This window comes from Podarcis gaigeae (genome assembly GCF_964106915.1).
Source record: "Podarcis gaigeae genome assembly, chromosome: Z".
Lineage (NCBI taxonomy): Eukaryota > Metazoa > Chordata > Lepidosauria > Squamata > Lacertidae > Podarcis > Podarcis gaigeae.
In genome coordinates, this window is record NC_139691.1 from 41,931,528 (window position 1) to 41,951,249 (window position 19,722).

The 19,722-nt window shown below is 45.1% G+C and overlaps 1 long non-coding RNA gene across 1 annotated transcript; it reads right to left on the minus strand.

The window, feature by feature from the left end:
* Positions 1-1,600: 1,600 nt before the first annotated feature.
* On the minus strand, positions 1,601-5,971 carry LOC310837045. The gene is made up of 3 exons (XR_014560370.1): positions 5,283-5,971; positions 3,142-3,621; positions 1,601-2,122 (listed from the first exon to the last, which is right to left on the minus strand). It is a non-coding gene; the product is annotated as an uncharacterized lncRNA (long non-coding RNA).
* Between the last annotated feature and the right edge of the window lie 13,751 nt (positions 5,972-19,722).

Here is a 19,722-nt window from a genome sequence, read left to right on the forward strand (position 1 = left end):
CTGGTTATACCTTGTTTGGGATGAGATGATCTTTTTTTTTATAAATATTTATTAACAGTTTTTGAATACAATACACAACAAAGAAACAATATAACATATATCTTAACGTAGTTTCTTGACATCTTTGGACTCCCTCACGCTCTTGCGTTCCTCACAATAAAATTTTGCCAGCAATTTATCACCTTGTTTCCAATCTTATTTATCTAGTTTTCCCATGTTGTTTCTCTAATTTTAGATATCCTTTATTCAGATCCTAAGAGTTTAGTGTAGTCTAGTAATTATCCAAAAATTTATCTTTTCTTAAATCTAACTTATCTTCATAATTCCATCTAAGTTAATGGTGCCAAATTATTTATGATCTAGCAACCTTCTTAACATTCATACAATTTACAGTATTTTTGTAAATAGATCTTAAATTTCTTCCAGTCTTCTTCAACCATCTCCTCTCCCAGGTCTCGGATTCTGCCGGTCATCTTGGCCAGTTCCATATAGTCTATCAGTTGCATCTGCCATTCTTCCAGTGTGGGTAGATCTTGGGTTTTCCAGTGCTTAGCGACGAGTATCCTTGCTGCCGTTGTTGCATACATGAAAAATGTTCGGTCCTTCTTTAACACTCTCTGGCCGACAATACCCAGGAGGAAGGCCTCTGGTTTCTTAGGGAAGGTATACTTAAATACCTTTTTCAGCTCATTATATATCATTTCCCAGAAAGCCTTCACTCTAGGGCAAGTCCACCAGAGGTGAAAAAACGTTCGTTCGCTTACTTTACATTTCCAGCATTTATTATCAGACAAATGGTATATTTTTGCGAGTTTGACTGGGGTCATGTACCATCTATATATCATTTTCATAACATTTTCTTTCAAAGCATTACATGCAGTGAATTTCAGCCCAGTAGTCCACAACCTTTCCCAGTCCTCAAACATGATATTATACCCAATGTCCTGTGCCCACTTTATCATAGCCGATTTTACCGTTTCATCTTGTGTATTCCATTTTAGCAGCAAGTTATACATTCTTGAAAGTACCTTAGTCTAGGCTCTAACAATTCCGTTTCTAACTTCGATTTTTCCACCTGGAATCCTAACTTTTTGTCAAGTTTAAAAACTTCCTTAATCTGAGCATAGTGTAACCAATCTCGCACTTTATCTTTCATTTTCTCCAAACTCTGCAATTTCCAATTATCTCCATCTTTTTCTAATATTTCACAATATTTCGGCCAATTGGCCTCCATATTGAGTCTTTTTCGGGCCTTAGCTTCCAATGGTGAAAGCCACCTTGGAGTTTTATTTTCCAATAAGTCTTTATATTTTGTCCAGACATTAAACACTGCTTTTCTGACAATATGGTTCTTGAAAACCTTGTTAATCTTAACCTTGTCATACCATAAATATGCATGCCAACCGTAAGCATTGTTAAAACCTTCCAAATCCAATACATCAGTGTCTTCGAGAAGTAGCCAGTCTTTTAGCCAGCAGAAAGCTGCTGATTCATAATACAACCTTAAGTCTGGCAGGGCAAAGCCCCCTCTTTCTTTTGCATCTGTTAATATCTTAAACTTAATTCTGGGCTGGGATGAGATGATCTTTTAGCTGTTCTGTTTGGCTGAAGAATGTTGGACTGACTGTTTGAAGCTGCTTTTGCCAAGAAAGCTCGTTGAGATGTGAGGCAAGGTGGTGGTGGTGGGGACAGGGAGAGAAGAAAACCACTTTATACATTTGGAAGACATTTATTAGTACTACTAAATTAGCTGGTGGGAAGGGAGGCATAAAACACAGCAAACTGTTTCAGTTTGAGATGAAATGTGCAAAAAATGCCTCAAAGCTCTAAATTTTTGCAGACCTGCAATTTTTTTATTTTTATTTTAAATTTGCAGATGGTTTTGGTAAGTATTTTTTTCCGTGCTGCTTTAGGGCATATTAGTAGCTTCCTGACTAATGAGTCATTGCAGTTCAGTTAAATCATAGTGGGCTGTAAAATTGTAAGGGATCCATCACTTTTTATAGCACTCTGGTTCTTAAAATAAAAAACAAGAGCAGGCCAGAAATTATATTTCTCTACTTTTACCTTTGGATAGCCTTGTGCCCATCTTCAGTGAAACACTTAAACTGAGTAAGAAGATCTGGGAAAGTTAGCAATGAGAGAGAGAGAGAGAGAGAGAGAGAGAGAGAGTGCTGTTAGGATGAAGCATAAGGAATTTTTTTTTGGGGGGGGAGTGCTTAAATTTATTATATATACAGTATGCTAGGGGATGCGGGTGGTGCTGTGGGTAAAACCTCAGTGCCTAGGACTTGCCGATCGCATGGTCAGCAGTTCGAATCCCCGCGGCGGGGTGAGCGCCCGTCTTTCGGTCCCAGCTCCTGCCCACCTAGCCGTTTGAAAGTCATGGATAATCCTGGGAACTGTAGTTTGCTAAGGGTGCTGGGAGTTGTAGCTCTGTGAGCAAGGCACGCTTAACAAACTGCAGTTCCCAGGATTGGGGAAGCCATGATTCCCACCCCACCCACCCCCTGCTTTCAAAGACTCCCCAAATGTGTTCTCTTTCAAGTGAATGTTAACAACTTTAATATTCCAGTTACCTTTCTAACAACAATAATTTTAGATGCTGCTGTTTCAACTGCCAACTTGCTGATCTTGTTTTTAATGTTTTATTGCTCGCTGTTTTGCTGTGAGCCACCTTACAATGGGTTTGCTCTAAAAGGCAGGGTATAAATACTACATTGAGTGCACAAACCTATACACGTGTACTCAGGAGTAAGTAAATCCCATTGAGTTTGGGGATTTACTCCCAGGTAAGTGGGTGTAGGATTGCACCCTAAATAAAGAAGCGATCTTTTAAAAATGTCCAGATATGAACTATAGCTGCTCATCTGTATACAAACACACCTGCTACTTAATACACTCCCTTAAATGAAAGCAGCTGCCTAAGAATACATCAAAGCCCTCCCTCAAAATAACACCTGGGTCAAATAGTTTTTTGTTCCTAACTGTCCAGCGAAAGTTTATAACTCTGGCAGTTATAGTGGAGGGTGGCAGAGGGCAGGGGAAATAAAGGGGTGCATTTAATTGCATGACACCAAATAGAAATCCAATCTAACACCCTCAATCTCTCCGTGATGGTCTTATGAACTTGTTGCTTACTGAAATGAACTGAAAGTCAGCCCCAGCAAACTCTTGTTTTCACTCTTGGTGGGTGGAGGCGGGGGGAGGAGGAAAGGAATCCATAAGTGTTGCAAACAATTTGTTTCAGTTCCTGCCCAAGTCCAATGCCAATTTGCAAGACGTAGTACAAATGAATCCTGAACCTTCAGCACAGACATTAAAACTCTTATGTAAGGCGTAATCCTCTCACTGACTCCTTTATTCGCTGATTTTAAGGTCTGTGGCACAGCAACCAGTCTCAGTTTGCACATGCATGTGTGTGTTTTAAAGAAAGAAGTAAGATTCTATCTGCCAGGTAATTTTCTCATTGACACCTGCGGTTGTCTTTGTGAAGAAAGTCTGGTACCTGGCCGATTAGCAACAGCAGAGAAGTGCTTCTGGGTACTAATATTTTGTTGCAGCTTCTGAGTCTCTTGCTGTCTTCATCTACTGCCAACTAAATCACTGCCCTTAAGTCGTCTGCCGAGGCAAAGGATGATCATGTTAAATTTACACTGCACAGCCGCAGTTTAATTAGACACCGTTATACAACTCATATTAACCATCCTGTAAATGCCCTTTACGAAATAGGGATTGTTTTGGGAGGGGTTACTCTTTGTTCTTTTCTCTCTCTTTTTGACATCACAAAAGGAAATTAAAGCCATAAATCTCATAAAAAGGAGGACTAGAGCTCTTAACAAAAAACAAAAAACACCAAGACTGTGTTGACTTTAAAAAATGCTCCTGCATGTGGTCACTTTGCAACAGAAGCAGAGAAAACAAACATGATGTGAAGAAATAAGATGTTCTGCAAATAAAAAACTGCAAAATGTTTTATAAAAAAGGTATTTCCTGGTTACCAAAGCATGTAACTGTAACATATAATAATATGATCCAGCCAAAGTTGAGCATTTTGAAGTCCAAAGGATATTGAAGAGAGACTTAAGATACAAAACTGATGCCAAGTGACCAGGGCAGGAAGTTTTTGCAAAAAGGAAGCATGTTGGATTCCACCACCCCCCTTGGGGTATTGATGTGGCACAAATGACTTACCTGATGCGTCTGGCCAAGTGAGCTAGTAACTCTGTAGGCTTGCAAAGCTGCATGAAGCACATACTTAAATATCTTACATTTAAATCAATGGGACTTTGAAGGACCAAACTCCCTCATTCAAAAACCTTCAGGAGATGTAAGATAGGAAGAGAGCAAGGGATAAAAATCATTTCATAATAAATGGCTGGCCAGGTACCTAAGAGATGCAGCTGAAGCAATGCAAGTTAATTTGGATAATTAATCCTTTGCAATTTAGCAAATGAAAAACAAGCTAATACGGAGGCATCTCCTCCACACTCCACCCCCACCCCCCCCGGATTTCTTGTATGTGCTTGTTGGGTAGGACCATAGCTCAGTGGCAGAGCAGCTGGCCTTTTCATGCAGAAGGTGTCAGGTTCAAGCCCTGCAGACCTCCAGTGGGGATGGTCAAAGGTCCTGCCTGAAAACCTGAAGAGCTTCTGCCAGTACTACCTTTGTCCAAGACAGATTCCTATGTACCTAGTGTTCACTTTCCCCTCATTTCGGTCTCCTACAGAGCTTGCATGAGGGTTGCCTTAATACTTTTCTCGTCTTTGCTGCCTTTCAGAAAGCAAATAGCCAGTGTAGAATTTGCGGGCCAGGCTGCTCACTGGGGCAAGAATGTTTGAGCATGTTACACTGATCCTGGCCCAACTGCACTGGCTGCCCATCAGTTTCTGGGCCCAATTCAATGTGCTGGTTTTAACCTGTAAAGCCTTAAACGGTTTAGGCAGGGGTCAGCAAACTTTTTCAGCAGGGGGCCGGTCCACTGTCCCTCAGACCTTGTGGGGGCCGGACTATATTTTTTTTGGGGGGGGTGAACGAATTCCTATGCCCAACAAATAACCCAGAGGTGCATTTTAAATAAAAGGACACATTCTGCTCATGTAAAAACACCAGGCAGGCCCCACAAATAACCCAGAGATGCATTTTAAATAAAAGGACACATTCTACTCATGTAAAAACACACTGATTCCTGGACCATCCACAGGCTGGATTGAGAAGGAGATCGGGTCGGATTCGGCCCCTGGGCCTTAGTTTGTCTGCCCATGGGTTTAGGACTGCCTTACCTCAAGGACTGCCTCTCCCCATATGAACTGATCCAAACCTTGTGATCGCAATCTGAGGCCTTTCTTCAAGACCCTCCAAGTGTCCCGATTTTCCAGGGACAGTCCCAGATTTACATAAGCTATTCCTGTTTCTGATTTGATCCAGGAATTTGATCCCACTTTTCCTTAGGACATCCCTATTTTCATCAGAGAAATGTTGGAGGGTGTGGAGTTATCTGACCCCTGAGCCACCTGAAGGAAGCCCTGCATAGGGAAGTTTTTTTAAAAAATGTTTATTATGTTTTTATATATGTTGGAAGCCTCCCAGAGTGGCTGGGGCAACCCAGTCATATAGGAGGGGTATTATTATTATTATTATTATTATTATTATTATTAATAATAATAAATAGGACACCCCTATTTTCATCAGAGAAATGTTGGAAGATAAGCTCCTCCACAAGAGGTCTGGAAGGTGGCAACACAAGAACGGGCCTTTTCTGTAGTGGCTCCAAATTTGTGGAATGCTCTCCCCAAGGAGATTCACCTTGTGCCTTCATTACGTATAATTAGGCACCAGGCAAAAATGTTTCTTTGTAACCTGGCCCTGGGCTGATTAAACAATCTATAGCCTTTAAAATGTGTTTGTAGGAGGGGGTTATTGGTTTTGCTTTGGTTTTTGTTTATTATGTATTTTGTATTCTCATTGGCGAATTAATAATAATAATAATAATAATAATAATAATAATAATAATAATAATAATTATCCCCCGCCCTCCCCAGCCAAGGCCGGGCTCAGGGCGGCTAACAAGCAATAATAAAAACATGTTGAATGATTACAACTTAAAAATAAAATTAAAATACAACATTAAAATATTGAAACATTAAAATATTAAAATGTAGCCTCATAGCAGGAGGAGAAGGGAAAGAAAAGTAAGAGAGGGAGGGAATCAAATTGGCTCCAAGCCAAAGACCAGGCGGAACAACTCTGTCTTACAGGCCCTGCGGAAAGAAATCAGATCCTGCAGGGCCCTGGTCTCATGAGGCAGAGCGTTCCACCAGGACAGAGACAGAGTTGAAAAGGCCCTGGCTCTGGTTGAAGCCAATCTAACTTCCTTAGGGCCCGGGACCACTAGGGTGTTGAGGCTCTCTGTGGGGCATACCAGGAGAGGCGGTCCCATAGGTACGAGGGTCCTAGGCCGTGAAGGGCTTTAAAGGTCAAAAGCAGCACTTTAAATCTGACCCTGTACTCTACCGGGAGCCAGTGCAGCTTGAAAAGCACTGGGTGAATATGCTCCCATGGCAGAGACACCATGAGGAGCCTGGCTGCAGTATTCTGCACCTGCTGGAGTTTCTGGGGCAGCTTCAAGGGCAGCCCCGCATAGAGCGAATTACAGTAGTCAAGCCTGGAGGTGACCGTCGCATGGATCACTGTGGCCAGGTCGGGGTGGGAAAGGTAAGGTAAAGGTAAAGGTAAGGGTAAGGGTAAGGGTAAGGGTAAAGGTAAGGGAAAGGTAATATTATTATAAAATAATAATAATATAATTAGTTTATTGTGATGTGAAGCAATCTTGTGAGCTTCATTCACAGGAAAAAAAGAGCATATTCAAACCTCTTTGGCAAGCCAAAGAAAGAAGCAGGCTGAGCTAGTTTTCTTCTTGCTCAAGAGACAGCTTCATGACGTGCACAGATTGCAGGTCACTGTGCCTTTGCAAATTGTCAGGAAAGTGGATTGGAAAAGGTTGTCGTGACCTGTCAATCAAATCTGTAGCTTGCATCACTCCTGTGTCTACTTTGGAAGGTTCACATCACAACCCAGAAGGGGACAAAGCAAATATAGCCAAACAAATATAGTTTATATGGACTATATTCCTCACCCTGCTTCTTTATGGGAGTGGATAGCACATTGACATGCTATGTCCTTTTAAAATGTGGGTTTGGGTTTTTTGGTGTGGTGGGGTTATTGGGTTGTTGTTTTTATTTTGATTAGGTACGGTATTTTGTGGTTTTATATTTTGATTTTATTCTGTGAACCATCCTGAGACCTCCAGGTGTAGGGTGGTATATAAATTCTAATAATAATAATAATAATAATAATAATAATAATAATAATAATAATAATAATAATAAATCCCCTTGCAAAGCCATCCTAAAAATTAAGCATCACAGAACTGAGTGGGTGTTGGGGAAGGGCTGTAACCCAGCCCCTGAGGTCCCAGGTTCAATCCTTGGTGTCTCTAGGTAGGGCTGGGAATGGCCCCTGCCTGAAACCCTGGAGAACTGTTGCCAGTCAGTGCAGACAAAACTGAACTAGAGGGATCTTGCATGCTGGTATGCTGTGCCCAGCCAGAATCCAGGTACACTTCTCTTGGAGCAAGGTTGATTTCCCCCTCCCTCTTAAATTTAAAATAAATTTTAAAAAGACTGTGTGGGTGGTAGATTGCTGCAATTGACGAGCACTTTTATAGCCTCTGCAACCAAAACCATATGCAGCCTTTTAATCATTTGTATCCTCACCATCCCTTTGTGAAAACAAAAGAACCTTACCTTTTATTTGCACTCATTTGCCTTTGCAGCCATGGGCTGACACACGCAACCGGGAGGCAATATAGCATAATAATTATATTGCAACATTTCTCCTCTCTGTGCCCAGAGATTGTTGTTTTATACAGCATTGTGCTGGAAAATAATTGCTGGTTTCCTATTGCTCTCATCACCACCCGCCACCCTGCTCCATAGCAACTTAAATTTGCAATCAGAATCACGGGGCACTTTCAGGGTGAGCTCATGATGAGATAAGATGTGGGTGATAGTGACACATCAGACATGGAACCAATGCACATCACCCTCAGTACAACCCGCTGGTGCATTTGCCATTGGTTGCATGGGAATACTAAAGCCTTTTCACAACTTATTTTCCTCCAGGAGGGTAGAATGCTGGTTGGTGAGACCCTTCTGTGCATCTCTCCCCCTTCAGAGCACAGACAGGTGAAAGGGTCTTTTCTGTTGGGGACCCAGGACGTGGAACTCCCTGCTGCAGGAGATTCACATGCACACGTTGCTTTAAAGGAGGATGGGACAAGTTCACGGAAGATACGGTTATATCAATGGCTACTGAGCCTGATGGCTAGGTTCTAATCTCTACTTGAAGAGGCAGTGTGAATACCAGTGGCCGCTAGAAACCACAGGTGAGAACCCTTTTGTGCTCAGCTCCTGCTTTTGGGTTTCCCACACGCATCTGGTTGGCCACTGTGAGATGCTGGACTAGGTAGGCCACATTTCCAGGTAAGGTCTAAAAGAAGGCAAGGCTGATTCCTGCTGGACTTCTACTGGTAGGTAGATGCACAGGGCAGGGCCTTCCACACTAAAGATGGACCAAACAAGAGGGTATGGGGAGCCACCAGAAGTGCCCAATCAGAGAATCTTAGTGATCAAGGCAGAGTATCAGGAATCAAATGGACCTTAAGGTCCTTTGGGCCAAAGTTGTTTAGGGCTTTGTGAATTAACACAAGAACCCTCATTTTGGCTTAGGGGCCAAGTGTAGCCTTCCCAGTCTACCAGTTTACACCCCTCACCAACCTTGCTTCTCACCTGCTCTTGAGCATTTCTGCCCCTCTGGAACGTGCCTTTGAACTTGTATAATGCCTCTTGCCTGCCTGAATGAAGCACAGAGAGGGGTGGGTGAGTGTGTGTGTGCAGACAATAGTACAGTGGTAGAACTAATATTCTTTGCTCCACCCACTTTGCCTCTGGCCCTACCCACCACCAGCATGTGACCCTCAGAAGGTGGCCCTTGGGTTGAGAAAGGCTCACTATCCCTGTGACAGGAGTGAGCCAGCAGTAAATCACACTGAGCAACCTGGAATTAACTCTTTATTATCAAAACAGGATCTGCACAGCAACTCAGGTCTTGCCCCCATGAAGCAATTGGTCCCTGCCTCCCCATAGCAGGCTATGTCTCCTCTTCTCCAGGGTGTTTTCCAAGCACCTGAGTGTCTGCTTTTGCTCCTCCCGCTTCATGCCTCTCCTGGTTCTTGGAGACCTGGGGGAAGGGAAGCTTGCTGCAGCAGGAGGGACAGACACCTGTGACTCTTCACCAGCCAGACTCCGCTCTGCCTCTTGGCCTCCCTCCTCCCACTCGCCTTCTTCTGCCTCTGATTCTGGACTTCTCTCTGCCGCAGCTTACTAAGACCTGTTACCTCTTCTGACAATCTCCTCTTCCCAATCTTCTCCCCCTTCTCCCTCTTTGTTTTCCCACCACCACTCCCCGAGCTCTAAGCCTCCTTCCCTTGGGGGTTCCCCAGCTGGTTCCTCTCCTCATCCCTCTGCATTCAACCAGTCCATTACACCTTACTGTAAGAGAGCCCTCCCCAACTTAGAACCCTCCAGGTGCTTTGGGCTACAGCTCCCATTAACACCAGACAGGGAGTTGTAGCTCAGAACATCTGGAGGCCCCAGAGAGAGGAAGGCTCCTGTAGCTCCAAGTGCTCTAGTCTATGCATCTGCAAGCCAATGCTGATGCCAACCTAGTGACACATCTGCCACATCAAAGCTACTCTCAGTACTGAATCCTATGCAGCCCTAGTGCCTTGTATCACTGGGTGGGCCAGTTCAGTTTGGTTCCTCCCACACTGGGTTCCTTACCACGGTGGCTGATGATAGCTTAGGAAGTGCAGCGTAATGGCAAAGAGCATTAGCTAGAATTTCCAACCACCAGCCCCCCGAAAACTAGAGCTTCTCCTAAATCACTCTGGTTCATACTTTCCCCCAGTGACAAATTTGCAAGCCAAGCTGCTATCATCACAGCTGCCCACAGGGTAAGAAAGATCATGTGTTGCTCACCCTACCAGGTGTTGTAAGTCTTGCCAAGATCTCAAATGTGTAGCCCTCCTAAGTGCCCCAAAACTGCTAGGAACGTATTATTCATTACTGTTTATCTGATTTCTTTACTGGCCCTTCACCATCAGGTTCCAAGGTGAGTGACAGAAATTTAAAGTTCGCTATTAAAAACAGTTTATAACAAATTACAGTCACAGGAATAGGAGCAGCAATGGAGCTTGTGTCATAGTGCTGGAAAACGTTCTTTGAGAGAGATGGCTGCCCATCAGAGGAGATGGCAGTGAGCTAGATGTGAAAATGGCCTGACATAGGACCTGGCAATTTCACTGATTATGGTCAAAGCCATCTTCAGAGGCAGCCCCACATTTAATGTGTTGCAGTAATCTAACCTAGGGGTCACCAGAGCATAGACTACAGAAATTAGGCTATCCCTGTCCAGACAGGGGAGCAGCTGCAGCTGATGGAAGGGACTCTGTGCCACTGAGGCCACCTGGGCCACAAGTGACAACAAAGGATCCCCCAAACTGCATACCCTCTCCTTGAGAAGGAGTGTATCTCCCCTCACATCCATCCATCCATGCATCCATCCATTCATCCATAGGAAGCGCCAACTAGCAGTATCCTCTGTCTTATCTGGATTGAGCCTCAGTTTGTTGGCCCTCATCCAGTCCATTACTAAGGCAAGGCATGGTCCAGCACATCCCCTGCCCCACGTGTAAAGGAGAAGTAGAGTTGTGTGCCAACAGCATATTGCTGACAATGTACTCCAAAACTCCAGATAACCCCACTCTGTGGTTTCATGCAGATGTTAAACAGCGTAGGGCATAAAATCAAACCTTGAAGAACCCCACGATGAAGTCTCCATGGGGCTGAAGAGCAGTCCCCAAGCATCACCCTCTGGAAATGACCTTCCAAGTAGGACCAGAACCACCACAAAGTGGTGCCACCCACCACGAGATCAGACAGCTGCTGCTGCTGCAGGATACCATAGTCTAGGCACTGTCAAACTCGGCCCTCCAGATGTTTTGAGACTACAATTCTCATCATCCCTGACCACCAGTCCTGTTAGCTAGGGATGATGGGAGTTGCAGTCCTAAAAAACATCTGAAGGGTCGACTTTGCCTATGCCTGCCATAGTTGATAGAACTGAAGTCCATCGAGAGGTTGAAGAGAATTAACAGGGACACATTTCCCCTGCATCTCTCCTGGCAGAGGTCATCATACAGGGTGGACAAAGCAGTTTCCATGCCAACACTGGGCCTAAACCCCAATTTTAATCGATCTAGAAAATCAGTTTCCTCCAAGAGTCCTTGGATCTGGCATGAACGCCCACTCAAGAACCTTGCCCAAGAAAGGGAGATTGACAGCTGGCTGGTAGTTACTTAGATTAGAATTCATTGCATCTTCCTGTCCCTGACTCTGGCTCTTCCTCCTCTTGACCTCACTGCCTTCTGCGCTGCCAGTCCCGGTGGGCACCAGCCACCGATGCCCTTTCTTAAGCTGGAATCGGCACCACCTCAGTGGTTGCACTACAACAGATGCTGTGCTCTGATCCAGGAGGACAGCTCATATTTTCTTTCTCTTGCTGGTGTAGTGACCTGGTTTTGTCAAGTTTATTTTCCTCCCTTCAACTCTGATGTCTTTTCATGAAGGAGATTTCCATGGCCTTCTCCAAGGCGCAAAGTCTGATTAAAACAAAGCCAAACACATAACAATAATGAACAAAGCAGAGAAAAAGAATCCCCCCTTCACAGATGACATCCACAGGATTCAGCAGGTATTGTATATAGGTAAAGGTAAAGGTACCCCTGCCCGTACGGGACAGTCTTGACAGACTCTGGGGTTGTGCGCCCATCTCACTCAAGAGGCCAGGGGCCAGCGCTGTCCGGAGACACTTCCGGGTCACGTGGCCAGCGTGACATCGCTGCTCTGGCGAGCCAGAGCCGCACACGGAAACGCCGTTTACCTTCCTGCTAGTAAGCGGTCCCTATTTATCTACTTGCACCCAAGGGTGCTTTCGAACTGCTAGGTTGGCAGGCGCTGGGACCGAGCAGCGGGAGCGCACCCCGCCGCAGGGATTCGAACTGCCGACCTCTCGATCGGCAAGTCCTAGGCGCTGAGGCTTTAACCCACAGCGCCACCTCTGATCCAGGAGGACAGTATTGTATATACTGTGCCCTATTTAATTTAGTTTGTGATCCAGTTGTTCAGTGTCTTGCTCCTATATAAGATGTGCATGTTGTTGTTGTTTAGTCGTTTAGTCGTGTCCGACTCTTCGTGACCCCATGGACCAGAGAACGCCAGGCACCTCTGTCCTCCACTGCCTCCCGCAGTTTGCTCAAACTCATGCTGGTAACCTCGAAAACACTATCCAACCATCTCGTCCTCTGCCGTCCCCTTCTCCTTGTGCCCTCCATCTTTCCCAACATCAGGGTCTTCTCCAGGGAGTCTTCTCTTCTCATGAGGTGGATGAGCATATCCCCAGGGAATTGTAGTTCTGCATATCCTCAATGTAACATATTCTGATGATGAACACAATTTACACAGCAGTGATGTACCAGGCAAAACACAGCTCCTGGATATATATTTTTCCAGAGCAAGAATGGTGATGTGAACTCTCCTTTTTCAGGCAAGTGAATGAGGTAATAGTGAAGGATTCCAGGTTCCTTTGTAGTGGATTAGCATAGAGCAGGTGTGGGGAACGCCTGGAATGTTACTGAACTACAACTCCCATCATCCCTAGTCATGGGCCATGCTTGCTGGAGCTAATGGGAGTTGTAGTCCAGCAATCCCTGGAGGGCCAAAAGTTTGTCAATCCCTGTGTTATATGAAACTATTTACCTGCTTGGTATCCATTATTTGAGAAGTGGCAACAAATTGGTAATCTTAGACTTTAGACTTAATGGTCGTTGGGGGCAGCTTTAGATGGCCATGTGCATTATGTCAGTTGTGAAGCACACAATTAACATTTCTCTTTTTCTCTCTCATGCTCCCCAGCCATTCTGTTTCATCCCATGCTTTGGCATACCCCTCAACTGCCCCAGTAAAACCAGGCCTCTCCTTCCTTGGGGGTTTTTAAGTAGAGGTTGGATGGCCATCTGTCAGGGATGCTTTAGTTAAGATTCCTGAATTGCAAGGGGTTGGAATAGATGACCCTTGGGGTCCCTTCCAACTCTACAATGCTATGATTCTATTATGTGTGGGAGGGGAGAGGAGATTCTATGATGTGTGGGAGGGGAGAGGATTAAATACCTCCTCTCAGCATTGTGATCCCAATTCATATGGCCCATAAGCCATAGCTTAGTAGTGGAGCACATGCTATCCATGCAAAAAAAAATCCCAGGTTCAGCCCCCGACATCTCCATTTAAGGTTGCAGGAAAAGGACTTGCCTGAAACTATAAAGCACCGCTTCCAGTCTTGCGTAGTTAATATTGACTTGGGTAGGGCCAACCATCTGGCTCCTTAAAAGGCAGCTTCTTAAGTTTATTAAAAAGGTGTGGGCAATCACAATCATAGATCTCCCATCATGTCATGCTTCATGGTGCCAGAATGCTCCCTAAAGGAAAAGTTTTTTTTAATGATGATGCTTTGAATCTGCTGCGGGTGAGCTTCTTATGTGACACCTAGTGGCCAGAAGGAGAAATGGAAGAAACAACACCTGTCCCTTAGGTTGCATAAAGGTAAAGGTAAAGGTACCCCTGCCCGTACGGGCCAGTCTTGACAGACTCTGGGGTTGTGCGCCCATCTCACTTAAGAGGCCAGGGGCCAGCGCTGTCCGGAGACACTTCCGGGTCACGTGGCCAGCGTGACATCGCTGCTCTGGCGAGCCAGAGCCGCACACGGAAACGCCGTTTACCTTCCCGCTGGTAAGCGGTCCCTATTTATCTACTTGCACCCGGAGGTGCTTTCGAACTGCTAGGTTGGCAGGCGCTGGGACCGAGCAGCGGGAGCGCACCCCGCCGCAGGGATTCGAACCGCCGACCTTTCGATCGGCAAGTCCTAGGCGCTGAGGCTTTAACCCACAGCGCCACCTGCGTCCCTTAGGTTGCATACACCTGCATCTTGCACAGGGTTTACTTTCTGGAGATGGCATGCTTGCACAAAAACATGTATACTTGAACTGCTCCCTTGGAACCACCCCTGCACAACAATCTGTACCTTTCAGAGCTGGCATGCCAAGCGGCCCTTACAGAGGTCTTGCTGGATCTCATGGAGCTGTCCAAGTTCTCCTTGAGATTTCATGAGAGCATCCAAGAGCCTGGTAAGCAAGGTAAAGGGACCCCTGACAGATAAGTCCAGTTGCAAATGACTGGGGTTGAGGCACTCATCTTGCTTTACTGGCCAAAGGAGCCGGCGTTTGTCCGCAGTTTTTCCAGGTCAAGTGGCCAGTATGACTAAGCCACTTCTGGTGAAACCAGAGCAGCGCACAGAAACGCCATTTACCTTCCCACCAGAGTGGTACCTATTTATCTACTTGCACTTTGATGTGCTTTCGACTGCTAGGTGAGCAGGAGCTGGGACCAAGCAATGGGAGCTCACCCCGTCGGGGATTCGAACCGCCGACCTGATCAGCAAACCCTAGGCTCAGTGGTTTAGACCACAGTGCCACCCGCGTCCTGGTAAGCAAGGAGGAGAGCTTAAAAGCCAAGAGAACCCAATGCAAAAGGAGCTTTTAATCTTCCCATTTTGCATGCAATTGATTTATGCAATCTCAACTGGCTAGCTTTCAACCATGCAAGGTTGAAATTGCGCAAGTGAACTGCAAGTGAAATGCATATTTAAAGCACATGACTTTCCCTAAAGAATCTTGGAAACTGTAGTTTACCCCTTGCAGAGCTGCAATTCCCAGAGTTCCTTGGTAAGAGGGATTTATTATTAAAGCACTCTGGGAAGTGTAGCTTAGTGCAGGGAATAGGAATATCTGAACAGCTCTCAGCACCCTTAACAACTACATCTCCCAGGATTCTTTTGAGAAAGCCGTGATGGTTTGAAGTGGAATGATACTGCTTTAAATGTCTAGAGCAGATAGGGCAAGTTGGTCTGATCTAGCAGGACTCTTCTTAAGCAGAAGTTTAAACCTCTGCTGATTCACCTTTCAACAGAAGAAGCACACCATAGCACAGGAGTGAGGAATGTTTCTCTGCATGAGGGCTGCATAAACTTCAGCGAACTGAATGCTAGTTGTGGATTTGACCAGAGGGAAAATAGGTGGGGTAATGAATTATTGTTTTTTAACCTTTATACAGGTGGATAGTTTTTACACACGCTCACATACCCCTGTCTGTCTTCCACATCCAGGCAAAAACAGTCAAGGAGGGTGAGAAGCAGGCTCTGGTAAGAGTCCTGAAGGCCAGATACAGAGGCCTGGAAAGCCACACCCCATCCCCAGTTTTGAGATTCCCCCGCAAAACCATAGGGACACCTATGAACCTACTGAGCTCTGCAAAAAAGGGGTACTTGCTGCTCCTTAAGTCAGAAATTGTCAAGATAGACACAAGAGCACTGAAGCAGCATTACTGGATCAGAAGAAAGTCCATATAGCCTGCTGTATGTTTGCAAGATTCCAAAGTACCATCACAGCAAGGTTGATGCCCACCCCCCTTGTCATGTTAGGGCAGGGATAGTCCTAGACATTTTGCTGCCTGAGGCAAATTGACAAGATGGTGCCCTCCCCTCGTGGTGTGTCCAGAAGCTGATTAGATTGGTTGGTGACTCTTTGCCCTGAGGGAGAGCAGGCAAGTTTTAAGACTTGCATGACAAGGCTCTGTGGAACACGTAGCTTTGACTTCCATCAGAAATGGATTGGTCAAGGGGGTCAAGGGAACGGCTAGGGCTATATGTATCTGCTATCCAAGGTGATTCCCTCAATCTGCCTAATATTGGTAGGGCTGGCTCTGTGCATTGGTAATATTACTGGCGGACTAGAAATGAAGGAGACAAAAGCTATGGTGAACTGTGCATGCAGCGTGCACTGTACACAATCTGGAAATAAATAAAAATGGGGGGTTCCTAATGCATTGGTCCCACTTCTGAATGGAAGCCATGGTGATTTGGAACTTCAAAAATTGAGAAATCTGGATGAAAAATATTTCAGAAGCATCCTCACAAATCCAGTAACTAGATCCTTCTCTCTCCTCCCCCAGCTTTATCATTCCCTCTGTTTCCAATATTCAGGCTGTGAGTGCTATAGATGACGCAGGCAAAATGGTGCCACCTGCGCGCATAAGACAGAGGGATGCATTAGCAGACTTGGAGGAAGTCCAAGTTTTTTGCAGCACCACCACTATACAGGGGGACGGGGACGACTGGAGAGACCCCAACCCCGCAAAAATAACAACAGTGAGGGCAGAGTATGATTAGTGGCTACAGAAGGTTCATCGTTTGGGAAGGGGGCTGGAAAATGAAAGGGATGTAAATAGAACATTCTATAAAATGGCAGAGTTGTCCTGAAGCCTCAACAAGAGCACTCTACACCACAGCTCTCTGTAGCTGTGTAAGAAACAAAAGTGCACTTTACTTACCGCAAATAGCGAAGTGGTTGTCTTCCTCTGACACAGGCACAAACACATATCGATTTCCACTGAGATAGGAAATTCTGAATTTTCTTATCCTGAGAACTCAGTATGCCAAGAACCTCAATGACTGGGCAAGTCACCTTTTATTTTTTTTTTAAAGAAGAAGTCACATCTCACTTCTAACTTGTTAGCTGGGGGTGGAATAGAGATAAGTTTCGGCTTTAACATGTGAGTCACTGCTGTAAGAGGATATGAAGTTCAGGCTTGTGCCTCAGAATCAATTGATTGCTTCTGCTGTACATTTCAGAAAGGTTCTTGAGGATGAAAGAGATTGGAGGGGGTGGCAGACTGTTCCACCAGTTGTTCAGCGAAAACTGGACAGTGGAGAGGAACTTTTAGGGTTGTAGATGGGAATGCATCTTTATTATTAAAGAACATAGGGAGGAACATCCCAATATAATGAAGAAAATATCAGCAGAATGTGAGCCTGTTTGGGGATTTATTTATTTTCAAAGAGGGTTTTTGGGGACAACGGCCTCATCGGGTGCACACTGAGGAGTAGCTGAGAGATGTAAGACTGATGGACGTGTCTTTCCCCGTACTTTTGACAACAGCACCGTTACCTTGGAATAGATATGGGATCAGGAAGCTTCAGCTCTCCAGCTGTTGTTGAGCTCCAGCTATCACAGCCAACACACAGGGATGATGTGAGTTGGGCGTATGTGGAAGGTCAAAGGTTCTCCACACCCCGCTCTCTAGGACACTCAACCTCTTAATTCCTATTCCCTACTGCAGGGATGGGGAAATTCTGGCCCTCTAGATCAGGGGTCGGCAAGGTTTACTTCGCCTGGGCTGGTTCACTCCAGCAGAGATCTCTCTGTGGGCGGGATTGCGTGCGTGTGAGCGCGCACACGATTTCTGGCACCAGAGTCCCCACGCACTGCCAGTTTAGCGCAGCGCACGGGGACTCGCCGAGTGGGCGGCTCGGTTTGGGGGCAGCTTGTGGGCTGGTTAAATGACCCCGTGGACCGCTTGTGGCCAATGGGCCTTAGGTTGCCTACCCCTGCTCTAGATGCTTTTGGGGCTCAAACTCTCATTAGTCTCAAGTTATCACAGCCAGTGGGCAAGGATTATAGGAGCTGTGGTCCAACAATGTCTGGAAGACCACTAGTTTCTCATCCCTGCACTAGAAACTCCCCACCCCCCACCAAATCTCATTTTCAAGACACAGCCTTCTGGTATAGGCACCTGATTGGACCACAAACAAGCATACAAAGCCCATTTGTCTTTAGGATGCACAAGACATACATGTCCTCCAGGAGAATTGCCCTCAGTTGAGGAGCCTGTATTCCCACTGTTGTTCCGCTGGAACATGATGAAGAGAAAGGTCACCGTTCTCATTCATGACGTCTTCCTTTTAGAAAAGTCTAAGAGCTGCTTAATGAAAATCGTGCTTAAACATCTGCTCTCCCTTCCTGCTGAGCGTCGCTACTGCCAAGCATGCTCGGAACAGTGGTGGAGCACTTCAGTACAGCAGCTCCACTCATTTCTTTCTTTGTAAAAGCTGCTGTTCTCCCATTGAAAACATGGAGAGAGGATAAATTCAGAGCTCAATCAGCAGCCATTGACCAGAAGTCACAAAATAGAAAAAAAAGTGAATGCAGGAAGGAATTTATCATATATCCAGGCTTGTTTTTTAACAGAAGGTCCCAGGTGCCGGTCACTAATCAATCCCTATGTTACTGGGCGATAGTCTGAGTCAATTAGGTTCTCTGTGATTCCATACTTTTTGTCCCTACCGTTGCCTTTGTACCACTTTAAATTCTGCACTTTTAACTTTTGTTTTACTTGTAAGCTGCTGTGTACAGATATTTGCCCATAAGAGAGACATAAACAAGTCATAACTGAATACATAAATAAAAATAACAATTAAAGAGAGAAAATGGTAGAGAAAAGGCAGCATTTTTACAGAAAATGTTTTGGTAGGAGGAACAGGTGGGTGAGCTCTCACCACCTCAGGCCAAGATGCATTGGAGGAAGTTGCTTGCATGACTAAAAAAATGTTGTGAACATACGAGGCTACTTGATACAGAGTCAGACCACTGGTCTATCTAGCTCAGCATTGTCCACACCAACTGTTTCCCAGCCCTACAAGGAGATGCTGGGCATTGAACCTGGGACCTTCAGTACTCAAGAAGGAATATAGGAAGCTACCCTATACCAAGTGATAAATTTGGCCCATTTAGCTCAGTAGTATTGGACTGGCATCAGCTCTCCAGGCTTCCAAGTGGGGTTCTCTCGCAGCCCTACCAGGAGATGCCAGGGATTGAACATGGGACCTTCTGCATGCAAAGCAGGTGCTCCAGCACTGAGCTATGACTGTTTAGTCACACATAAGAGACTGCTGTGTAAAGTATTAAAAATGGAATCGAGCTTCAAGGGTTTTTATTCAACTTAATTCCTCTGCCTCCATTTGAGTGACTCTTTTAACAGACAAGCATGGCATTCCTGATCTAATGGCAGAAAGCAAAGTGTTAAAAGATGCATTACATCCTTTGCCAGCTAGCAGATAAAGTATGTGTAGTAAAACTTCCTATTTCAAAAAAAGAACAAGAGGAGCCATCATTCAACCTTATTACTGGAGTGGGTTAAGCAGAGGAAGAACACAGCACATTGTCCACCCAAGGACCACTTCTGGTTTCAAGAGTTTTGTAATTGTATCCCAGAAATAGGTATTTTAAGGTATTTTAAGAACTGCGTCTGGACCCCAGTTAGTGCCCAACACTGTCAGCACCAGCCACTGTTACGATTATCATAACATACTGTAGGCAGCAATAGGCACATTTATAAAGCAAATGGTTGCAGTTCTTCCAAGCTCATTTAGAAGCTGGCTAAAAGTTTAGGCAAATCCCCTTCCTGCTCCTTCATCTGCAAGAATACACTACTTGTATTCTTCCAGTGTTAAATCAAAGGTCTTTCCTATGACTTCTGAAGAATGAAATAACATAGAACAACTGTTTTGATATGATTCAAAGTTTCAGTTTCCAATATAAGGATACTTCCAAGAACATCTAAGTGTACCTCCTTGCTGCTTGTCATTCCATTGTCC